Genomic DNA, 25594 nt, shown 5'->3' on the forward strand with positions numbered 1-25594 from the left:
TCCTCTCTGATTTTGAATCATCATTGTGTAGTTGGAGTGTGGGAATGTGATAAGTACTACTCAGGCAGATATCCAGCCTAACTTTGCTAGTTTTTGCGGATGAGACCTAAAATTAAACTTTTGCTCTGTGCTAAAAATTGTTTTAGTCAATAGCTGGAACGCCTTTTCCTAGAAAAATTTCGCGGAACACAATGACACAGAACGAAAAGTTCTAGATTAGTTCTTTATCGTGCTTTAGTAGGATAATAATCTGTTTAAAATATGACAATAATAAACTAAAAACGTATAAATTTAGAGCGAGACAAGTACAGCACAAGAACTGGATTCGGACAACACACTGACTTACTGGAACGCAGAAGTAGTGCGTTCCGGCCCATTTTAAGCTCTGCTTAGCCAATCTTTCCCTGATCTTTTCCGGTCCAATCTAGCGTTCGGTCCAATCTAGTGTTGTCATCGGCTCGAGCGGCTCGGCTCACAGCTCAGTCACCACGAGCCCAGCCGAGCCAACAGGTCACCCAACCGAGCCGACTCAAGCCCTCGGCTCAGTTCGGCCGAACCGAGCCGAGCCGATTATTCACCTGAGCCGAGTCGAATCGAGCCGATGGCTCATCGCAACCGAGCCGGCTGGAGCCGATGGCTCACCTGAGCCGAACCGAACTGAGCCAATGGCTCATCTGAGCCGAGCCGACAAAAGCCGATGGCTCACATGAGCAGGGCCGAACCAAGGCGATGGCTCACTTGAGACAAGCTGGCTCGAGCCGATGACTCAGATTAACCGAGCCGAGCCGAGTCGGAGCTCGACCTGAGCCAGTGGCTCAGGGCTTGAGCCGAGCCGGTTGGGCACAACATCGTCCTCAGTAACAACAAAGAAAAAATACAAGTTCTCTTCGAAATATTTTTAAGTATTAATAAATAGATGGAAGTAATAAAACAAAACAAGTCTCTCGATAAACACAAAGGACGCCTTTTAGAAACTACGTAGTTGATGTTACACGACCTTAACAATAATAGTTGTAGGCGTACTCGAACTTTTACATATTTGTACCATTATTTCATTAGTTTTTTGAATGACATTTACAACAGAGATCAAACTAATGCCCAGTGATTTAAAAGATTGATTAGGAAATCAGTTACTACAAACTGAAATATACATTTTGTTTGTCTTCAGTAATCCAAGTTCGAAAATTGGGCTTTTGTTTTAACATTTTGCAGTAAGTAGTTGGTAGCTTTAATCACAAATTTATTTCATTGCAAAACAACTAATTATCGTAACAAACTGCATGAAGTATTAACTTCATAATTACAAAAGTTATGACAAAATAACCTGACTAAGGACCAAAATAGTCGAAAATATTCTATATCATTTTTTCCTTGTCACGTGAGCCCTCTATGGTTGAATGTATAAACACCTATGTTTGACGCAGTGGTAATTGCAGTTTGGAGGTTGAAATCGAACCGAGTGAAAGTCAAGGAGCAATCGGAGTTTGAAGGTGAGATCGTAGTTTCCTGGAATTAGTGTTGTCAACGGCTCGCCACCGAGCTGAGCCGAGAAGTGAGGCTAGCCAACAGCTTACCCAACCGAGCCGGCTCGAATCCTTGCCTCAGTTGCGATGAGAAATCGGCTCGGCTCGGTTCGGCCCGACTGAGTCGAACCACGCCGATGACTCATCTGAGCTGAGCCAAACCGAGCCGATGGCTCCTCGCAACTGAGCCGAACCAAGCCGGTGGCTCAACTGAGTCGAGCCGATGCTCACCTGAGTCGAGCCGATGCTCACCTGAGCCGAGCCGATTGCTCACCTGAGCCGAGCAGATAGCTCATCGCAACCGAGCCGGCTCGAACCGATGGTTTAGTTGAACCGAGCGGAGCCGAGCCGGAGCTTGAGCTGAGCTGATGTCTCAGGGCTCGAGTCGAGCCGGTTGACATCACTAGCCCAATCCCTCAAATTGACCTGAGCCTTAAATGTTCTTAAGGAATTATCTGGAACAACTTATCAGCACAATATCTACATATTCGTTTACCCCAGCTCATTAATAGTTTTCAGAAAAAAATCTCCGAAGAGGGTATTTTAAAAGTAAAGAGGGGAATTATAGTGAAACATACGTTTTTTTGATATCCTGATTTTCTCTGAAAATTTGCCTGTAGGGTATTTTGCACTTGACTGTGTGTGTATGGAGGGGGAAGCCCCTGCTCACCCTCTGAAAGAAATACTGCTTATCAATGACACAAAGAAATCACAATATTAGGAAATCCAAACAGTAGCCAGTAAATATCATATTTATAATTTTCATTTAATAAGTTAAGATTTCACCTACCGTTAAATGTAATGGTATGGAAACCGGACTTGAACTGTTAATGGAGCTGCAGCCGCCTTTCTCGAGGTGTTGTTTCTGAATCAAATTTGTCGATAATCTGAGAACCGTTAATATCGTAAGACCTTTCTATGCACAACACAGCTAAACTACGAAGTTTTTCTTGGCCCATAGTGCTACGAACATATGTTTTTAGCCGTTTCAGGCACGAAAAGGAACATTCACTGGTTCCGGAACTGACAGGCACGGTTAGAAAACTTTTATAAATTTGGTTCAAGTTTGGGAAGCATTCGTAAAGTTTCAATTTTTAAAACAAATTTAGACCCGATGAAAAATAATTTTCAATCTATCTCTCTGCAAACAAATTGGAGAAAACTGTTAACTCTGATGTCCGCTCAACTTTGGGATTTTGTAGGTGTTGCTGACAATTGTGATACTTTCTCCTGATGGCTTATGTTGATTCAACACATCGTGCAGGGAATGAAGAATCTGCATATCATTTTCTTTGAACTTTTATTGCTAATATCTGCTGCCGCAAGATTCTAAATAACGGAATAATACACTTTGCGTTTGTAATATTCAGCTGCTGTCTCACACTCGGAAGAAGTGCACCACCATCCAATACTCTCTTGTTCTTCTTTGTGGAACGTTCGGTGCACTGCTTCCCATGATTTCTGCTATTTCTTCTGTTTCTGCCCACAGCGTATTGAAAATTTTCTCACTCCGTAAGGATTGAAGGCTATAGATATTGGCTTGCGAGAAATTTTTTACAGTAGAAAAATTGGCACGTGTATTCTGTAAGTGCATGGACAGTTGATTCGTGTATTAGAGAACACATCTCATAAGTTTAAGAGGAAACAAGAAAAGTCATGAACATTTCTTAACAGGGAATGCGCATCTGGGCCGTAAATTTGATCGTGATCTCCTATTTGCTCTAAAGTTTCAATTACAGGTCCAAAATGTTCTAAAACTGCACGAATAGCTTCCAATTTACATTTCCATCCAGTGTCGCTCAAAGATTTTAATGTTACGAAATGCTTTAAGTTTGCTCCTTGGCGTTGAACATTTTCAAAAATAGCGTGCTTTCTTGATGACGCTACTAAGATGGGAATGCAAACTACTCAGAACACCAAAAATGTTTCGAATCGGAAACACTTCTCCGCACACATCAACAATGCATAAGTTAAAAATGAGAGCGTAACAATAAATATAAATGGCTAAATCGTTCACGTTCCTGATCCTCTTTGCAACGCCAGAGTACTGACCACGAATAGCGGCTGCACCATCGTAATATTGTCCTCGGCTGTTATCTACGCCCACACCCAGTGATATTAACACATTTGTTAACAGTTGGAACACATTTTCGTCGTGTTTTTTCTGTGTTGTAAAATCCGATAAAACTTTCGTGAACGTTTAATGTTTCATCACAGTATCGCAAAACAATTGATACTTGTTCATGTCGCTTGAAATCTTGAGTTTCATCCATGATGACACTATATATACCTGCAGTCTTCACACAACCAATTATTTTTCCCAGCATATAATCACACATTAAATCTAGAAATTGATTTTGGTATTCGGGACTAATGTGTCTAAAAGTTTTCTCTTTGTTAACAAAATACCGGAAAATCAAGTCATTGTCTTTCGATCTTAGCGATAAGATTTCTAGTAAAATACCTTTATTATCACTTTCGTTATTTTTCCTATGGCCTCTAAAAGGAACACATTAGCGAGCACAAAACAAAATAATATGTAGAAGTGCTTCTAAATATGTTCTATTGCCGTTAACTATTTGGTTCGTCTGCAAATCTAATTTACGCGTAACTGATCCGTGCAATAGTGCGTTTCGGAATTCCGCAGCCTTAGAAATACAAATCCTATCAGCGTTACTTGCCTTATGAGTACCGAAATTATCTACGACCTTCTTCCAGTTACAGATAACCTCCTTAGATATAAGTGTCTTCAGATTTTGGAATATTTTCGGAGAATGTGCGACAATAAAACAAAAAAGCATTATCTCGAGAAATGCTGTATTCTAACCAACTAAATTGCTTATACCACTCAGATCGAAACCGGCGACCATTTTTATTGGGGTATGTTTTCAACTTCGGTTGAAAAGGACCTTGACCTACTGCCAGAAATGTCTTTGCCTTTTCACAACTTTGACTGGATCATGATCTGAAACTTCATCTTGTGACACTGTTTCCACAGTAGTACCAGATTTCTCTCATCCTTTCCGCTTTGAAACATACACTGTTGCCGCGAGACAAACTATATTGTTGTCTTGTCTGGACGTTATATCGAGGAAGTGATGCTCAATATTTCTACGAGACCTGTATAATTTTGAGGCCACTGCCATCAAGCTCTGTGAGTGCCCTGGAGAAGACCAAAACAATACGTCTATAATATCATAATAAATAAAATATTATAAGCAGTGTCCCCCTGGAATACCAAATCTGCCCTAGGTACATTGTCTATGAAAGAAACATATGTGATGCCTCATCTCCAAAGCTGCATATGCTTGTATTTAATGATTTCTGTTTCATCCCGAAGCTTCACATGAACATAGTACCTCCTCTCCAGACCATCTCAACAGTTGCCGTATAAATATATCCTTTCGCTCTACGTATGTAATAAGGAAAATATTTTGTTCGAGCCATACAAACAGACACCATTTTGCTAATACGAAGCAATGGTGATAAGAAAAAAAGTTTGTGAAAACAAGGTCGTTCTCGACAAAATCGTAGGGCAAAACTCTCTTCGAAAAGTTATATACCACTTCTAGCTTTTTAGGATGATGGAATTATACCATATCGTTAGGTTATTTATGTAACATTTATTTATGAAATATGAACAAAATTGCGTCAGGCCTTAAAGGGAAAGTCGTCGGAGAAGAGTAAACTGCCTCTTCTGAATGTTTACAGGATGAACGAGTTGTGTCATATTGTTAGGTAATTAATGATACATTTATTTATGAAATGAGATTGAGAAAATTGTTCGAAAAAACGCACCTCATACAGTAAATTACATCTTATGTATTTTTTCAGAGCAATGATTCACACTACGCTAAAGGGTTATTTATAAAATATTGTAAAGGAATACATGTCTTTGCATGGGTTCACAAAAACTGTTATTAAGGATTCATTGATTTATGCGGACAATGATGTTGGCGACATGTTTCTGTTAATTTTATGTGTGTTTAGTGGAGTTTTAGTGTATTCCTAAGAAGGACAGAGACGAGTATAATTTCTAACAAGAAATATGCGTCTAATGAACTTGCGTCCAGAACTGTCAACAGCCAACTGATTGTTGTTTTGCTGTATCAGCAATTTATGGATATTATGTGTTTATTGTAATTGTTTTCTTTACCTTGTAATAAAGTTACGAGAGACACCTTCCTGACTGCTCCCAACACCTAAAACCACACCTCCTATGACGTCTGGGACTCGCTTTTTATGTCAACGAGAATAGTTGTCGAGCCTGGGGGCTCTCCTTAAATAGCCCTGGTTACTTCCGTCTGGGGGAGTAGCGATACAGATTTGAAGCCGGGAGTAACGGTTCGGAGTTGAAGTTAGTTTCGGACTCCTTCTACGAACTGGCAAATGCCCGCAGTATCTTGCCAGTAGTCCAGGACCTGATCCATAGAAAGTGAGCAAGACACCAAGAGACCAGAGAGGAACCAACGCACGCCCGGACGTCATAATGAAGGTACACCTTTCCTAACTGATAATCCTATTCCAAATCCTGTCTCTCTTCTTTTCATAGAATTTCTTCGTAAATTACTCTAATATCCCCAATGATCTTTTTCATCAACGAACAGCCGTCCGAATCCAGTACCTGTATTGCGAGCTAAATTCCCCACTTTAGTTCTTCTGACGGCTTGTGTGTAGGTGGAGTTTCCTTTCATTTTTCATCCCCCACACACCCTTTATAATATATATGTGTAAAAAATAAGCAAAATCTTTACAGCTGTTTTTGAGACAATTTAAGTATTTTAAATTTTCATCCTTCAGTAAACTACCCTTATTCTTTGGTGCCGGAGGATATAGAATTCGAAACGATAAAGTGCTGTAAAAACTTAATGTCTAGAATTCGGTCCAGATACGTCAAACAGTATGGCCTCTATTTGAATGCATGTAAAAGGGTGTAGAACCGACAAACGAACAGATGGACAGGCATCAAAATCACTTTTTCGATATGTGGGGGCGTGAAACGAATTCATTGAAATCTCGAATTCGATTTTTATCACTATCACTACAATTTCTTCTTTTGCCGCTCGAACATGAAAACGAATAGCAATACTAGTACACGTAAGGTGATAATTTGGAATCACCAAAATTTAATGAGTTACGTTTAATGTGTTGCCATGATAGAAAAAAATGCTTACGCCTCTTTCTTATATCATTTTAATATCAGTTTTTCACGCTACTAAATAATGTAGAAATATGGAATGATTATCGTTCATATTATGCCATCTTTTGGAAATATTTGTGTTCCGCATACATATATCTGTATAATTTAGCTTCGTTCAACGAAAGCATACTGTGTTCCTTACATAGACTTACGATTGCAGTTCTTGCACTTGTGGATATAAAAAAAAAGAGAGAGGGAGAAAGTCAATACTCTAAAAAGAAAACAAACTTAAGCACACATACACAAAAATATACACACACACACACAAATTATAATTTGACAGCAACTTTAACCTTTCTTCCTTTTTTTCATGACGACAAGCTATTCTAACATTCGATGTAACGTCATGTCGATGTAACAAGGTGTAAGACTGGAAAGACTGTCAAGGTTGCGTATGTTCCTTTTCCTTTTCCTGACAAACAAATCCGAAGTGAGTTGTCTGCTGTTCAAGAACGGGCAGGAGAGATGTAACATACAAGACCATAAACTGAAAACAATGGCTGTTTCCAATAGTACACGTATTGTAATACTGAATAAAGGATATTATCAATGGGTTATTTCCTTTATATATGGTTAAACCAGTATAACAGATATTAAACCAGTAAATACAATATTTTACTCACCATTCCAGTTCCTTGCGCCCGCTCGTTCACTGCCTATTGTCAACTTCCCTTCGCAATCGTCCTCTGCTACTGAAAAATCCCTCGAAATCATGATTGCCAGTATACAGAAAACCGAGCGTATTTTAATTTTTGTTAATTTTTTTTTATCATTTTAACATATTGGTTGGAAATATCTCCTTAGATGGATCGCTTTTCATTATCTCCACACACTAATAATTTAATTTCACTCATAAACGTAAGGAAAAGGGAATAAATCCCAAAAATCGTGAGTTAGAGTATACGCACATTTTTTTCGCGGATGTGAGTATTATGTCACCAGTAAATACAAAAAAGTTAAAAGTGTAAGAAAATGAGTAGTCAAGCTGAAACATATGAGGTTATGAACTAGAAGAAAGGTACCAATTCCTACAAACTTCTCTTACCTTTTTCTTTCTTGGAACGTTTACCTTTATATTGATTGCTAAAACGCTTGAGTCTATTATTCGTGGAATTTGATTTCCACCTTGCCCAACAGACAAACTATTGAATCGAAAGGGGCACTTTCTCACGTATCTCATATATTATAAGATCTAACCAGCCGACGAGAGAATTGCCAAAAAACGTTTCTCTGTGTGTCTGAGTCTGCTTAAAATTTATAATTACGCTTTTTCGGCATCTATTATGACTACTTTCCAAACCGTTGTTCAGATATTGACGTATTTTCCGTTTGGAGGCTAGAAAATGAAAACGAAATCTTTAAATTTTATTAATACGTCCCACGCATATGCCGGTTAGGCTAAAGGAGACAGTGATTATGAGAAATGAATGAAATGATGGAATGAAGAAAGTGGGAGGAAAGAGGAGAACCCCGAGAAAACCCATGACCACGGTTTTTGTCCACCACAAAGTCCAAATGGTGCGAGCTGGGATCGTACCAGGGAAAACAAGCATCGTAGGTGTTTGGAGGCTAGGGTTATGCTATAGGTTTCAAAATTGGTATAGGCGTGTATTTTACGACAATCGACAAGGGGCATAAAAGGGAGATTTTTTTTTGTAATTTCTCGCATCATTTCCGGTTCCAGTCACACAATGTTGTCGCGATACAAACTGTATTGTTTTCTATTCTGGACATTATATCGAGGAAGAGATGCCCATTGTTTCTTCCAGATCTATATATTTTCAGAGCTTCCTTGTGGCTAAGCGGTTAGCGTACGCGCCTTTGGCGTGGCGGACCGGCTTTCGATTCCCGGCGGGAGCCCATGGGTTCGGATTCCAAGTTAGTGAGTAGGTCCACGTCTCATATAGCGTCGCTGCTGAAAGGGACGCTAAACTAAAATCAAATCAACCTGTATGTTTTCGGTGTCACTGCCCTAAAGATGCCCTCGAGTCGAGACATGTCTCGAATCTCGACTCGACTCGATTCAAATCGAGACACGTTGTAAAATTCGAGACCAGTCGAGTCGAGACTGCTAGTGAAAATCTCGACACGACTCAAATGACTCCAAAATCTTTCTATAATTTTTAATATTATTTTGAAGAAAGTATTCACTCAGAAACAGCTTTGAAACCAATTGCAGCATTTATTACTTTAGAAAATTATAGAACGCATAAACTTAATAGTTAATCTTTCGAGATCAAGATTTAATTTTCAGCTCAATTCAGTTAATTAAAACTAATGTCGTGATATTGATTGTACTTCAAATATAATAATAATAATAACAATCGATTATCTACTTTGTATAAAACTATTATCCGTAGGCTATATATAGTTTGTATAAAACTATTGCGATAAAATGAACTTCATAAATTCTCTGAATGAACAATTGGCAGTGTATAGTAATAATAATTATTATTATAGATAATAATAATTATAGCATAGTTGTAATTATTATTTTCGTTCCCATGAAAGTAATAGGACTGCGTAACTTCTGGATTATTCGCTTTCCTAACTTTTTGAAGCTTTAATGTGTTGCAGCGTATCACGAGTTACGAATAGTATATTATTATTATTATTATTATTATTATTATTATTATTATTATTATTATTAGGTATTCTGCCTTTCGGCAGGTCCTGGGAATAATGAGGATTTTTTTTACTCAATTTTAGATTTTGTCCTGGAAATGTTTCTTTCATTTTTCTCGATCTTCAGCTTCCTCTTTTAACTCCCAATATTTTCCTCTATCTTTGAAATCTTGGATCAGCTGTGTTCTTCTTCCTATTTCTCGCTTCCTTTCAACCTTTCCTTCTATGGCGGTGTTAAGAAGACAATTTCTTCGCAAGATGTGTCCAATCCAATTGACCTTTCTACGAAGAATGGTGGCTAGAAGTGTCTTCTTCTCTTCTATCCGTTTTAAAACATCTCCGTTTGTTGCTCTCTCTGTCCATTTTATCTTCTCCATCTTTCTCTAACATCACATTTCGAAGCTCTTCAAATATTTCTTTTCTAATTTCCGTATTGTCCATAATATATAATGTAACATTTGTTGTACATCACATATTATGATACGAGACTATTTTACATGGTATATTGCAATAAATGGACTGCTTGGATGCCAAGAACTAGTAGAGATAAGTACCTTTCACTTGTAGAGATAGGTATTTTTTAATAGAATTTTTGCAAAACACTAAATCATAAAACAATAAACTACGTACAGCAGTTACGGTTTTGATTCCCAACATAAAAGAAATTTGGATTGTCCATGAGATATTGAACTTCAAAATTGAAATTTCCCAGGAATGAAAGTTGGAGTTAGGCCACTTGGCATCAAAGCAGTTCACTGTAAGATTAATACACTCACTTTACTCCAGTAACATAGTTGTTCAGGAACCTGGGATTTCCATTTTCTCAAATGACAGCTGAACGATTGCTTGATACATAGGAGTAATAGTGTATTAAGTTTACGAGCTTTGGTGCGTCTCCGTATTTACACACTGATATAACTTTTAATATGAATTTATTTAGCTTTCTTTTGTTATAGACTTTACACTGACTTCTCTCTGTTATCATGGAGGTGTTCATTCGCTAGACATTGATTCTGCGCACTGCTAAAGGAGAAATAGGTTTAGTAATTTTTATTTTCCGAAATTCACGTCCGAAATGTATTTCACTTACTTACCAATCTTTTTGCAACGCTATTTGCCTTTTCTTTCTTTCTTTTCATGACAGTTCCAAATAGTTTTGTTTGGTGCTGGGAGTATATTTTATATTCACCTAATAAAGTTACGGGTTCGTTTTGTAATCAGTTTTAAATTTACAGAAACTATTAAGTTCACAATCAAATCGCGCTAATTGTTTAATGCATTTCAAAGGCTTTTGTTTCTATGCAGCTCATTAAGGAAAATCTATTTCATAACCGTAACATTCATTACTTTAAATACTAGGAAACTATAAATGTAAAGGTGACTCGACCTGGCCTCGGGACCGCTGTGACCCAGTGGCACAGCTTTCACCCTTGGTGTATGAAGACTCTGATTCGATCCCAGCTTTTACCAAGTGGGCTTTGTGGCATAGAGACACCGTGTGTGTGGACTTTCTTGTGGTTCTTTAGTTCCCTTCCACTTACTTCGTTCCACCATTTCATTCATTCTCAACATCACCGTTTTCTTTAGCTTACAAAAGACTGTTTACTTGCCCACTAATTTTATTATTGTGAACTGACACTCAAGTGCGCAGTTATCTTGGATATTTCTGTCCCTTTTTACTTTACAACTTGAAGTATACCGCTGAAAAAAATGCTTCAGTACAGTGTCGAAAGCGGTATGTATTGTTTATGTTACTTACAATGTTACTTCTCTATAAAATATAAATTCACCCTTTCTCCCCTTCCCTTACTCGAATACAGTGAACCGATTTTTTTGCTGAAGAAAAATGCTAAGAGAAAATTGAACTATCTGTGTCTTAAAATTTTCTTTGAAGTGCAGTCTTTTGTGTTTGTAAGGTTTTGCGAGTATGTTTTCACATCAATATGAAAAGATAGCGAGCCAAATGTTTAACCATGGGCTCCCGCTGCGAACTAACCGTGACTAAACACCTGATCTCGCTCTGGTCATTTTCTCTCGCACACATGAAATGGATTTGTTGTTTCCAAAACAAATGGAAAGACAGTTATCAGGTGTTTTGGGGTATTTTCCCCGCACACTGGCATCATTGCTGTTTTAATGTTCAGAAGAAATATCAAAACCATCCGATACACATGATACAAATGAGCGAACCGAGGGCGGCAAATATTGTAATAGACGAAGTTTTCCGCGTGGTACCGCGAGATAACAATACTTATTACTTTTATCATTTGGTGCACATCTCTATGAAGTTGTTTTTCACATAAGAATAGCTTACTTCTTTTCGAAGTAGCTCCTAAGTGTCACAGCTGTGTTCAGTTTTGTTTCGTGCTAGGATGAAAGGGAGAAATGCAACATTTGCTTCTCGGTGAACATATATATATATATTATTAAGATGAGCGGTAATAAGCAAGGTTTAACAAAGAGTGGCTTTCGGATCTACAATTTAACGTGCATTTGCAGTCCGTGTTGAGAATCGAACCAAATCTATGTAAGACCTGTTAACATTGAGCTCTTTTGTGGTAAAAGTGAACTTCAGAAAAACCCAAAAAAGACTTGAAACATCAAGGTAATGTAAAGGAATTGCAAAATGTAGTGCATCTTTTCTGTGGCAAGGAACATGCGGTGCACAGCAACACAAGAATCGTGTTAAGGAAGGCCAAAAATTTTTTCCTTTTTGCCGAACTTAATATCCCCTTCCACACCATAAAAGAAAATATAATGGGTAAATCCATATCAAGTGGTCCAATGCATGTTGCTCGACAATTTTTAAAAATTCTGATATTTTGTGTGCTGTTACCTTAACATGTCGTTAGTTCAAAATTAGCATTATTTTAATTTTATTGGCTTTTCGTTTCGAGTGGCAGCCATATTTGTTTTCGAAGATGAACAATTTTGTGGTGTTGTAAGGGGTTACAGGATCTGAAATATCTTAGCCCCTAATTACCCTATCGATGTGAAACCAAAACCAAAATGTTCAGTAAATTCTACACTTTAAGACTGTGTATAAGTTATTGTCATTCATAAATTATGAATGGGTAAAATTAAAATTTGAAAAAGTAGGTGATTGACGTTAAAAATCCTAAATTTGGCACCTATTTCCTTGAAGAACGGAAGGGGTCAGGAAGTTGAGCTTTACAGAATAAAGAGGTCGTATATGGTTCTTATCACTCACCAAGTTTCAACCCTTAGACGTGTCCCCTTTTTTTCTAGAAATTATCAATAATTCAGAAAAGTGGAAAAGTGCATATTTCACAGGTATATATATCTAGTGGGGGACCTGATAAAAATATACAATTCCTCGCCATAACAGGTTTACATGATATTATTCTATACCGAAGATTAGGAGTTTCAGATTAGACTATAAGTACCTTTATTATGAACACAAAGTTATACCTAGAAATAAGCATAGGCAGAAGTACGGATAAACGTGAGTGTACTGTATATCCATCATAAATCGGTTAGCAATGGATGAATAATGCATACAATGGTTAAGCACAACATACAAGAACAAGCGTTATCCTGTTAACAAGCAAACAGAACAAATGTACTGAAAACACAGTTCAGTAGAGTGCTTGTTTCAATATGCACAATTGTGTTCAGACATGCATCAGATAGGAATTCACTACTGGTACTTTACTCAGATGCTTACAGCGCAAGAAGACGGTTATGTTTCTGCAGATCTGTGTATCAATACTTCATCAAATTAGTAAAGAAAATGGAATGTGATGTAGGGAAATGTATTGGTGAAGAATGTCATAAATGTGTGTATGGGCCGGTAGCAAGATGCATTACGTCCCTTAGTGACTTCAGTGAAGAGAAGAGGAATCTTCTGCTAATCCGAACAAGCAGTGGCATTGCAAACATATGCAACTACCATGGAGTAAAGTTTTGTCGAATGTACCATCATCTTTTTGGTAATTCGTGTTGCGACGCTTTAAAAATCCATAAAAAAAACTATAACCAAAGGACTTTCAGAAATTTCGAGTGCACATTTACTAAAGGACAAGAATTATGCAGTAGATCTGATTCCTGGAAAATAATCATGTGCTACATGCTACAAAAATCTTTGTTGTACAAGAAAAAAGCAAAATCAAAAACAATAGTTTTGAATCAGGAAATGCAACGTGTTCGAAATTAAGCGTGTCACCTGCTTCGAAAATAAGGAAAATAAGTGTTGAACAGAGACCAAAAGCAATGCGCAAAAAGTTAGAACAATTGAGTACAGGATTGAAAAGAAGTCTTGAAGTTTCTTTTCACATATCAGTTGCTGATGAATCACCGACAGAAAATATGCATTCAGTGTCGCTGGCCGAAGAATATGAAGTGCTCATCGAAAAATTGAAACAGAAATGCACTGTTGCTGAGAAAGAAGAACAAGTGAAAACACGCTTGCTACCCGAATCTTGGTCAAGAAAAATGGTGTGTGCTGAATTTAATGTTTCAGAACGTTTAGTTAAACTGGCTAGGGAACATACGAAAACTCAAGGAATACTGCCTGATGTATGTAAAAGAACTAGTAGTAAAACTATTGATGAAAGTACTGTGAAGAAAGTTGTTGATTTTTATACAAGTGAAGAAAACAGTAGAATCCTTCCCGGCAAAAAAAAAAAAAAAAAAAAAAATACTATGTATGTGTCCGAATGAATGGCGTTAAAGTTCACAAGCAGAAGCAGTTTTGAACTTGGTACCTTGAACGAGTTGTACTTACACTTTAAGGAGACAAACCCAGAGTGTAAAATTAAACGATCAAAATTTTGTGAACTGAGAACCAAGTGGTGTGTATTAGCTGGTACATCAGGAACACATTCTGTATGTGTATGCGTACATCATCAGACTGTGAAGTTAATGATCGACGATGCTAAATTAAATGTGGACTATAAAGATTTGCTTGAAATGTTGACCTGCGATCTCAACAATGAACAATGTATAATGGATAACTGCATCCAGTGCCAAGATCCTGAAAATCTACTTCAACAACTATTTCAAGACGAGTTAACATACAACCTTCCTGATAATATTATTTAAAAGCAGTGGATAACAACAAATCTGCTGAGATGATCACCATAGTTAAACCAAAAGAAGACTTTCTTGAGGACCTTGCAGCAAAGCTCAGAAATCTCAAGTCACACCACTGTGTCCAAAGTACAATCTAGTTTTCTTGCATACAAAAAAAGATGTCTTTCACACTTTGAAAGCATTGTTTTAATTGATTTTTCAGAGAATTTCTCATTCGTTCTTCAAGACGAGATTCAAAGTTTTCATTGGGTGAACAAACAGGCAACGCTTCACCCGTTTGTTTACTATTATAAACCAAGTGATGGAGGTGATTTAAAATCTAGAAGTCTTTGTATTATCACGTGATTATTTTGAATATACCACCACAGCAGTCCACACCTTCCAAAGTCATGTGATTGCAGATGTTAACTCACATGTTCCGTAGCGTAATACATATCATATACTTCACGGACCGGGCTGCAAGTCACTATAAGAACAAAAAAAATTTCATCAATTTGTGTAATCACAAAGATGATTTTGGTCTTGAAGCGGAGTGGCACTTCTTTGCTTCCTGTCATGGAAAAAATGCTTGTGATGAAATAGGAGGGACAACAAAGGAGTATACAGATGATACGTAATGATCAAATTTTATCTCCACCGGACATGTATGATTATTGTGTAAAAAACAGTTCTGGTATAAAGTACATTTATGTCAGGAGTGAGGAAGTAGTCAACCGTGAAGCTGAACTGCGAGGGAGATTTGCTACTTGTTTGCTGTTCCTAAAACACGTTCATACCATAAACTTCTACCTCTCAGTAACGCCAAAGTTAGATGTTTTCGCACTTCAGTTTCTACTGACTTTCAGGACGTAAATGTGAGAATAGCGTCCTTGCACTGCCTCCAAACAGGTGACATAGTTGCATGTATTTATGAAGAAAATGTACATTGGAATTGTTGAAGATGTGAGTATCGAACATGATGACGTGAAAGTGCATTTTTACGAACCCCCTGGACCACGAACTTACAACAGACATGGGTACCTTTCTAGAACATTTTACGAAAGCTTACGCCCAATGAACTTACAACAGCAACGGGTCGGTGTCAAACTATCACTCCACAGTTGTGTGATCAAATATCCAAACTTTTTGTGGAACAAACTGTTTAAGAACCAGTATTGTTCTTGTATGTTGTGCTTAACCATTCTATGCATTATTCATCCATTGCCAACCGATTTATGATGGATATACAGTAAACTCACGTTTATCCGTACTTCTGCCTATGCTTATTTCTAGGTATAACTTTGTGTTCATAATAAAGGCACTTATAGTCTAATCTGAAACTCCTAATTTTCGGTATAGAATAATATCATGTAGACTTGTTATGGGGAGGAATTGTATATTTTTATCAGGTCCCCCACCAGAGATATATACCTGTGAAATATGCACTTTTTCCAATTTTCTAAATTATTGATAATTTCTAGAAAAATAGGGGACACGTCTAAGTGTTGAAACTTGGTGAGTAATAAGAACCGTATCAGACCTCTTTATTCAGTAAAGCTCAACTTCCTAACCCCTTCCGTTCATAAGGAAAAAGGTGCCAAAGTTAGGATTTTTAACGTCAATCACCTGCTTTTTCAAATTTTAATTTTACCCATTCATAATTTATGAATGACAATAACTAATACCCACTGTTACAGTGCAGAACTTACTGAACATTTTGGTTTTGGTTTCACATCGATAGGGTAATTAGGAGCTGAGATATTTCAGATTCTGTAACCCCTTACAACACCACATAGCGGCACATCTTCGAAAACAAATATGGCTGCCACTCGAAACGAAAAGCCAATATAATTAAAATAATGCTTATTTTAAAGTAACGACATGATAAGTTACCTGTACATTAAAAATCAGATTTTTTAAAAATTGTCGAGCAACTATTTATTCCTTTTCTGGACCACTTTACATGGATTTACCCTAATGTTTGTTAAAAGAAAGTGCATCTAATATTTTAAAATTTTGTTTGTGATCATATCATGCATAAGTATATATAATGCCTTTCATACACCGAGAATGAATTCAACTGTACGTCATAGCCCCTCTAAAGCGATATTTTTCAAACTTTTTTATTGGTAAATATTGTAAATTTACGGTATCTATCTTATTGGGTGGGAAATTTTGCGTCTAATCGGAAAATTTCATGACTTCGGACAGGAATTCGCAGTTACGAAATTTGCATCACTCTCGTCTAGAAAAGGATGTCTAGAAAAAATATACTACTGGAAAATAATTGAAAACACAAGATGGATTTGATAGTCAAATTTACGTCATCTTGGTGCGTCATCATTTTTCTTTAAATACTTGTATTTAGTATTCGATTAGAGTTTAGTATTCGTTTTAGCATCGAGGCTATATGAGACGTGAACTTACAAATTAACGTGGGATCAGAACCGCAGGAGTTCCCACCGGAAACCAAACCTGGGTTTCCCGCAACAAAGACGCGTACGCTAACCATATGGACACAAGGGGGTTTAATATTTGGTAATGTGTACATAAAGTTGTGGAATTGCGCTTGTATAATGTTAGTAGTTCTACCTAGGTACTAACACAAATTTTCACAATACTCAGCTTAATAAAGTATCTTTAAAAAGAAAATGTCACTCTTTATGTTTCAGTTCCTGGTTCGATTGAAGGATGGTACAAATTCCAAAGACCTTTTTTGGGATCCTACTTTATGCAGCAGATCCATCATAAACTGGGTGTTTGATACGGATATAAACTAAAAACTTACAAATATAAATTATTGTTTGGACCCAGATGGTTCAGTTCAAGAAGGTTCTAATAAGTGGGCAAACTTAGCAGATACAAGCCTTCCGGAGGTTAACAAAAAGTGTTATCAGTCATCTTGGTATACACCAATTGCATGTCAATTACATAATCATTTGTTACAATCTGTTCTTGTTCCAGAAGATAAAGCCAGGCTTCTTGCTGCCTCGTCTCCCGAAGCAGGTGCATGGTTGATGGCGATACCTTCTCCGCCTTTAGGCCTTCATTTGTCAAATGAAAGCTTTCGAATCGCTGCAGCCTTACGTTTAGGCTTAGCAGTTTGTGAGCCTCATCGCTGTCCAGCCTGTGGGGATGAGGTTAACCAACGTGGCCTGCATGGCCTTTCATGCATGAAGAGCGCTGGTAGATTCGCCCGACATTCCTCGGTAAATGATATAATATTACGAGCCCTCAACACAGCTGGATTTCCTTCAATACGGGAACCTTCTGGATGCTGTCGTTCGGATGGAAAGCGACCGGATGGGATGACACTGATTCCATGGATGAGAGGTAAATGTTTATTGTGGGACTTCACATGCGCTGATACATACGCTCATTCAAGTCTCCCTCTGTCAGTAATGAACGCTGGAGCTGTTGCTAATCGCAGAGAAGCTGAAAAGCAAAGAAAATACAACAACCTTCTCGAAAAGTTTGTTTTCACTCCAATCGCTATTGAAACAAGTGGTGCTTGGGGTGCAAGAAGTCTAGAATTCATTAGGGAGGTAGGAAGACGCATTTCTTGTGTTTCCGGCGAAGTTCGCTCCACATCCTATCTAATGCAGCGCATATCCGTTTCTATCCAACGTGGTAACGTCTCGTCGGTCCTTGGCACTTTACCACCTGGCAAGGAACTGGATGAGGTGTTTATACTCTGAGAAGAATTGTCTTTGTAGAAGAACGTAATCAGAATCTAATTGCTTGATATTGTAAAGATTTTAAATATATTTGAGATGACAGGAAAAGGTTTTGTAGCTGCTGGTGCTAAACGTAATTTCCTGTTGGTTGGTTTATATGACATCCTTATCCTCCCCCCCCCCCCTTTCTGAAAAGTAATTTTCTATTTACAATTTGTTTCCAAATATCTTATATTAAAGGTCAGCATGTTAAAGGGAATATAGTCTGAGTGAAGCGTGAACGAAAAAAAAATTTAAGTCACATTCAAATATCTTTAAACTAAAATTGAATGTATACGTATGATGTGCCATTTAGTAATTCATTTTTATCGTTTTTGTAACAGTCATGTTAGTTCTTTAATACAAGTACATGAATACAGTTAGCTCCTCTTAATGAAAATAAGTGGTGGCTGGTCTTTAAAATTAGTGTGGAAAGATAAATAAAGAACCAGGCATGATTTAGAAAAATCTATCGTAATTCAGGCGCGTGTTTGGCATCATTGATTGTCTCAAGTGTAGCAACCCTGACTTAAAGGTTTTGCTTCGAGAAAGATGGATTCTCTGTTATCAGAAATACAGTCTGAAGTTGGAGCAGTATTCTCTATGACAAGCTTTGAAGCAGGCAGTATATCTGTTGAAATAAGTTATTTCTGAGTGTATGACTTTAATTAAGAGCTATTTTGAGTCAGTTCGGCTTGTTTCCAGTTAAGGCTAGGTAAATCAATCCTCAGATAGAGATAGAGAAATAGCAGAGAATCTATTTCTTAGCAGGGTGGGAAAAAATCATGATTTAAAAAAAAACATTTTTGTTGATTTTTTTAAATTTAAATCGATTTTTTGATTTAAATCAAATCTTTCTCCTCGTATAATACGAGTCGCGAACTGAAGAAAAAGCATTAGGAATTAGTATTAAATGCTAATTATGTCATTTAAGTGAAAGTATTGGGGTTGAATTTTGAATTATCCCCAAATCGTTAATCTATTCAATCCCAAACAATGTTTTTTTAACCCTTTTAAATTATGGCTCTTTTTAAAGGTAAATTATAACTTTCAGTCAAGCAGCTACAGCATCATCCCTATTTATCCTAGGATCATGGTATATACATCACTCTCTTTAGAATAGAACAGCTTTGGAAACGGTAACATTCACATTTCCCTATCATGTCCCTGAAGCGGGAAATATTGAAAGTAATCGCATTTTTTTTAAAATATTATGTTCCCCTCTGGACTCCCCTGTGTTAATGCACAGATCTCAAAATATACTGGGAAATACTAAGGGGTGTTTAGTGGTGTATTTACGATTTTATTTCGGGAGGGGCTTTGCTAACTATCGGGGGGATTTGCCTGAAAATGTGAAAATTCTGCAAGATAGTTCATATACTTTACTATAGTAAGATTTCAGGGGGCTTAAGCCCGGAAGCCCCCAAAATACGCCACTGGATGTAATAAATGCGTGTACAAAATTTCAAGCTTCTATCTTGAGTAGTAAGGGTGAAGAAACTATTTAACAATTAGCTAAGAACATTCCCACAATGCCCCAGATGACCCGAATGTAATACAAAAATGTCCTCAGACATCCCTATTTATCCAAGGATCATGATTTGTGCATTTTTCTCTTCAGAATAAAACAAATTTCCAAACGGTACCCTTCACATGTCTCTATCGTGTATCTGTGGCTGGTAAATCACGAAAAAAGACATTTTCTCTTAGAAATATCCTTTTTTTTTAATTTTTACTCTGTGGACCAGGGGCGTCCTTTAGGGAGGGCAGGAGAGGGCAATTGCCCCCCCCCTCAAGGGTTTGAAGAATACATATACTTTAATCGATGTCTACTAATATACTAGTACAAAACGTGAAAGTCTAATGTCGATGGTGTTCTTGCCCCCCTCAAGCGAAGTCTGAAATGACGCCCCTGCTGTGGACCCCTCCCCCTGTTAAGGTACAGATCTGAAAAAACTGAGGAGTGCACTGAATAAATGTGGAAAATTTCAATCTTGTAGGTGCAAAAGTAAGCCCGCGGGAAAACAATATTCCCCAAATACACCAGATTTCCGTATAAAACAGGATCTCAGGTAACAGTTTCCTGAGACATTCCTATTTATCCTAGAAGCATAGTATGTGCATCGTTTTCTTCAGAATGGAACAGCCTTTCAAACGGTACCATTCATTTGTCTCCTTCTGAGGCGAGAAAATCACGAAAAAAAGCTATTTTTGTTAAAAATATCCTTCTTTTTTGAACATTTTTGCCCTCTGGACCTCGCTGTTTCCACGGAGAGATCTAAAAACATCTGAAAATTATTAAGGGGTGCACTGAACGAGTGTCCAAAATTTCAGTCTTCTGAATGCAAAATGTAACCCGCCAAATAATAATAATAATAATAATAATAATAATAATAATAATAATAATAATAATAATAATAATAATAGTAATAATATGCATAACAAAAAATATATTTTTAAATTTATGATATCACACACTATGCTTCAACGCAGAATTCTACCATATCACCTACAACTAAGTGATATCATTTAAAAGGTTAAGCATCAAGGAAAAAGTACAGTAACGTTTATCAAAATGACACTTTCTTTCTCAATAGCTACTGATATTTGGCAGGGGCCTATTTTTAAAATCTCAGAACTAGTTTGCGGCATGAAATACATAAATTTCGCCTAAAGTTATAATATTAACAAAAAATAAATAAAAATTGGAGATAGGACCCCTCTAAATATGTCCTATTATCTGAGGACAAGGAAACAGAGACGCACAAAAAAGATTTTTCGTCTTAAATGTCAATGGTGATTTCCCCGTTGGAATAGTTAACGATTTTAAAACCCAAACCAATTGTTACGGAAAGAATAAAGCAGGATTGCTCCGATACCTTTTCAAACGGGATTTTCCCTAATCATCCTCTGCATGACACTTGTTTTCATACTATACTGAACATTTGAGTCTCATTGTATTATGATTATTAACTTTCATAATCGAAATAACAGAACAGAAACGGGATTTCACCTATTTTCACTTTAAATTAATTTATTTCGTAATTCGGTGCGAGAACTTGACGAATGTTTTTGTAGAAACTTAACCTCAAACGAAGATTCTGCTGAAGGCGCCTCACTTCTCTGGTGAGAGGAATTTTCTTATATTCAACCAACTCAATCCTATAAGTAACAGAATTAACCTTTTTGATGGAGAGTCTGTTTATAGACCATTCCATAAGTAACAGAATTAACCTTTTTGATGGAGAGTCTGTTTATAGACCATTCCATGGTAGGACTTTACGCCAGACAGCTTTCTGATTAATGAAATTGTCTTTAAGATGTTGAGGGAATACGATGTAAGAAAACACATGTCCTGCTCTCTCATGATTAAAGAACAACTTAGCTGCGTTAGAGAAAATCGGTTTGAAGTTATGGTTTTATGAAGGCTTAAGTAGGCGACTTCACTCCGGACTGAAAAGTTGTTCTGTTATTTCATGACAGTTAACTTAAAGAAACTCTTCTCAAATCAGAGTACCATTCTTAAGCACCAAAATATCCTGTATGGACTGTAGAAAAGCTTTATTTATCAAAGTTTCCCTAAACGTGTGGTGTGTACTGCTCTGTGCTTGTTAATTACTCTACACAAACTTACCGGACCGTTCAAATTTTTACAGGTAAAAAAGTACTGTCAAATATCATTGGGCGCCCCCTACCTTTTTACTGATGTCGGACGTCGTAGGCTGGGCAGACTGGTAAAACAGGAAAGGCAGCGAACTGTGGCAGAACAAACATCAGACTTTAATGCTGGGCAAAGTACAAGTGTGTCTGAACACACAGTGCACCGAACACTCCCAACGATGCGCCTCCGCAACCGACGACCCATCCATGTGCGAATGTTCACAAAACGACATCGGCAACTACGACTGAAATGAACGTGACCATCGCCATTAAACCTTGGTACAGTGGCAGAGCGCTGCATTGTCTGATGAATCCCGATACCTTCTTCATCATGACGATGGGAGGGTACGAATCCGTCGTGTTGCAAGGGAATAACTCCTTGACTGCGGGACGGAGACAAGCTGGCGACGGCTTAATTAAGTTCTGGGGAATATTCACGTGAGCATCCATGTGTCTAGTGGAGCTTGAGCAAGGCACCATGACGCCGAGGTGTATCGCACACTTCTTACAGACTGCGTACAGCCCTTCATGTCGACCATGTTTCCCAACGGTAGTGGATTTTTTTTGACAAAATAATGCACCATGTTACAAGGCCAGGAGTAATGGAGTGATTCGAGGAACATAGGGGAGAGTTCCGAGTGATGTGCTGGCCCTCCAATTCGCAGGATCTGAACCAAATCGAACGCATCTGGGATGTGATTGAACGTGACGTTAGAGCGCATCATCGCCCTACCCGGAATTTACGGTAATTAGGTGACATGTGTGTGCACATCTGGTCCAACTCTCTCCAGCGACCTACCAAGGATCATTGTGTGCATGCCAAGACGAGTCGCCTTTGTTATCCGTGCCAAAGGTGGACATACTGACAATTAGGTAGATAGTCATAATGTTCTGGCTGATGTGTGCGTATATTTTAACTCCTATATTTTGTCTCGACTCGATTTTCGAGACGTCTCGACTTGAATTCGAGTCGAGTCGAGACAGAAACGTATTTTCGAGTCGAAACACGAGCCGAGACAACATTTTCATCAGGCGAGTCGAGACGGGCTTAAATCTCGACTCGACTCGACTCGTGCGCATCCCTACACTGCCCCCAAGCTCTTTGAGTGCCCCCGGAGTAGACCAAAATAATACGTCTATTATACCATAATAAACACAATATAATGAGCAGTTCCCCCCGGAATATCAAGTGTGCCCCAGCAACATTGTCAGGTGGACATACTGACAATTAGGTAGATAGTCATAATGTTCTGGCTGATGTGTTGCACGGGCCAAGCCGCTCATCAGGGACCATAACGCTTTCGCACGCCGCAAATGGTGCCATGACCATGCAACTTGGACCGTTGAGGACTGGAAACGTGTGATATGGTCGGATGAGTCATCCTTCACCCTATTCCCAAAAACGGGCCGTGTCTATGTGTGAAGAACGCCCAAAGAAGCTTATGATCTGCAGTGTCTCCGCCCAACTGTGAAACATGGCGGCGGCTCCGTGATGCTGTGGGCCGTCATATCATGGTTTTCATTGGGTCCTGTGGTCACACTTAGCGGACGAATCACTGCCAACGATTATGTCGCAATTTTAGGAGACCACTTGCATCCTATGGTCCGGATGTTGTTCCCGGACAATGACGCCATCTTCTAGGATGATAATGCACCCATTCACACAACTGGCGTTGTTGCAGCGTGGTTTGAGGAACATCGGGATGAAGTTCAACACCTCCCCTGTCCCGCCCAATCCCCAGATCTCAACAAAATTGAACATCTGTGGTCCGTCTTGGAAACACGACTCCGGCGACGATTTCCACCTCCATCCTCTCTCACAGAACTGGCCGATGCCCTGGACGAGGAATGGTGTAAAATCCCACTTGCTACCATTCACGAAATTGATGCTTCATCCCACGTCGCATCAAGGCTGTTCTGAAGGCGAAAGGTGGCCCGACTCCATATTAATCTGTTAAGTTGCAAATTCGTTCAGATGTTTCCAATTTTCTGATCATCATCTGTATATACATATATATATATATATATATATATATATATATATATATATATATATATATATATATATATATATATATATATATATTATTCACTTGTAATCTACTTGAACATTTTTAGTGTGAACTTGTAAAAAATTCCCTATTCAAACTCGGATTAGAAATATTTTAACCACCTCGTAAGAAATTACTCGAATAGTTTGTGTGAGTGTACTAAAAATGGGAATCGAACCCGGGATGACCTTTATTTGACTTGTAATTTTCTAATGGAATGCTTCTATATGAAGCTGAGAAGAATTATATTCCGAAACATTAAAAGACTCGCTGTTAACTTGTTTGTACTTTACCGTATTATTTACTACAAAACTCCGTGTTAAAAAGTGGAAAATAGAATTAGTAGTAGGAGGAGAGAGCTGAAAGGTGTTGCGTACATGTGAAGGTTATTGGATTGGTAGGGATGAAATATTTATTTATTCATTCATTTTTTATTGTTCATTTATTTAATTATATCATTTGCTTTTCCAAATTCAGAGCATTGTATGACCATAGTAAATGCATCGTGTGTATAATATACTCGAGCACAGAACTTAGTCTTTTCTCATCTCCATCCTATGTATGTATGTATGTATGTATAACATATTCATTGTTTAAATGATGCGAACATACAGCTATAATAAGAAGTTGTGTCCTCCCTTGTCGAACGCAGCAGAGCCACTAAGTTATAACGAAGCTTAAGATTTGCGCGCGTGACGTCAGAACCAGTTAACTACGTCAGAGGGTAATGCTCTCTGGTGACTCCTAGATTGCCTTAATCTATACGCAATGGTAGAGGTTTTCCTCGATGGTTTCTTCCGTATATTCCGTGTGAATGAATTGTGAAAGGGGAATAGCATTCTTTTGCTGTTACAGCCAAGCTTACACGTACCGGAGAACTTTCACCTGGCCATGTGAAACTGAAGGGATTGAATGTCACGGTTACTGTACTAAGTATCGACTTGGTTTATTGCTACAGAGAGAACGTGATTACTTAAAAATTGGTGTTGGAAAGGAGATAAAAATGATACTATCAACATAATTTTAACAGCAATACATGGAAAACGAAATTCCAAATTTTATATGCAATAAGCAAACGCTTATTTGCTTATTTGTGTAACTTACAATTTCCCAAGTGCAGTTAAAAGTTTGATGTACATGCCGAGAAATTATAAGCAACGTGAGATGAAAATCAAAGATTTAAGAGACACCATTTAATAATTATATACAAAGTCCAACCCATGTCTCCAATGTTCCTAAACTAAACAAAGCTGTAAAATGAAATCTTCGAGTTTTACGTCCCACGCTTATGCCGGTTAGGTTAAAGGAGACGGTGATAATGAGTAATGAATGAAATGGTGGAATGAAGAAAGTGGGAGGAAACGGGAGAACCCCGAGAAAACCCACGCACACGGTGTTTGTCCCCCACAAAGTTCACCTGGCGGGGGCTGGGATCGAACCCAGGACCCCAAGCACCAGAGGTGAACTAAACAAAGCTGTAAATCACATCTTGAAAATTTTCCAGACAAATCGCAATTTCCCAAGTACAGTTAAAGTTTGATGTTGTACATACAGAGAAAATGAATGTGGATGCCCTCCTAATATGTGAAATAAAATACATTTCCACCTATTGGAATATTTGAAATCGTCTATGCAGAGAAAAAAATTAAGTAATGCCCACCCACTGTCGTAAATAAAATATATAAAATACCCTTGACCCACAGCCCTCATTCTTATAATTTTACGTGTTTATACACTGTGTTCTCGAGATTGTGAACTGTGTTTGGTGATTTTCCGAATTACTAT

Source organism: Thermobia domestica, chromosome 8 (assembly GCF_964235325.1).
Source record: "Thermobia domestica chromosome 8, izTheDome1.hap1.1, whole genome shotgun sequence".
Classification (NCBI taxonomy): Eukaryota; Metazoa; Arthropoda; class Insecta; order Zygentoma; family Lepismatidae; genus Thermobia; species Thermobia domestica.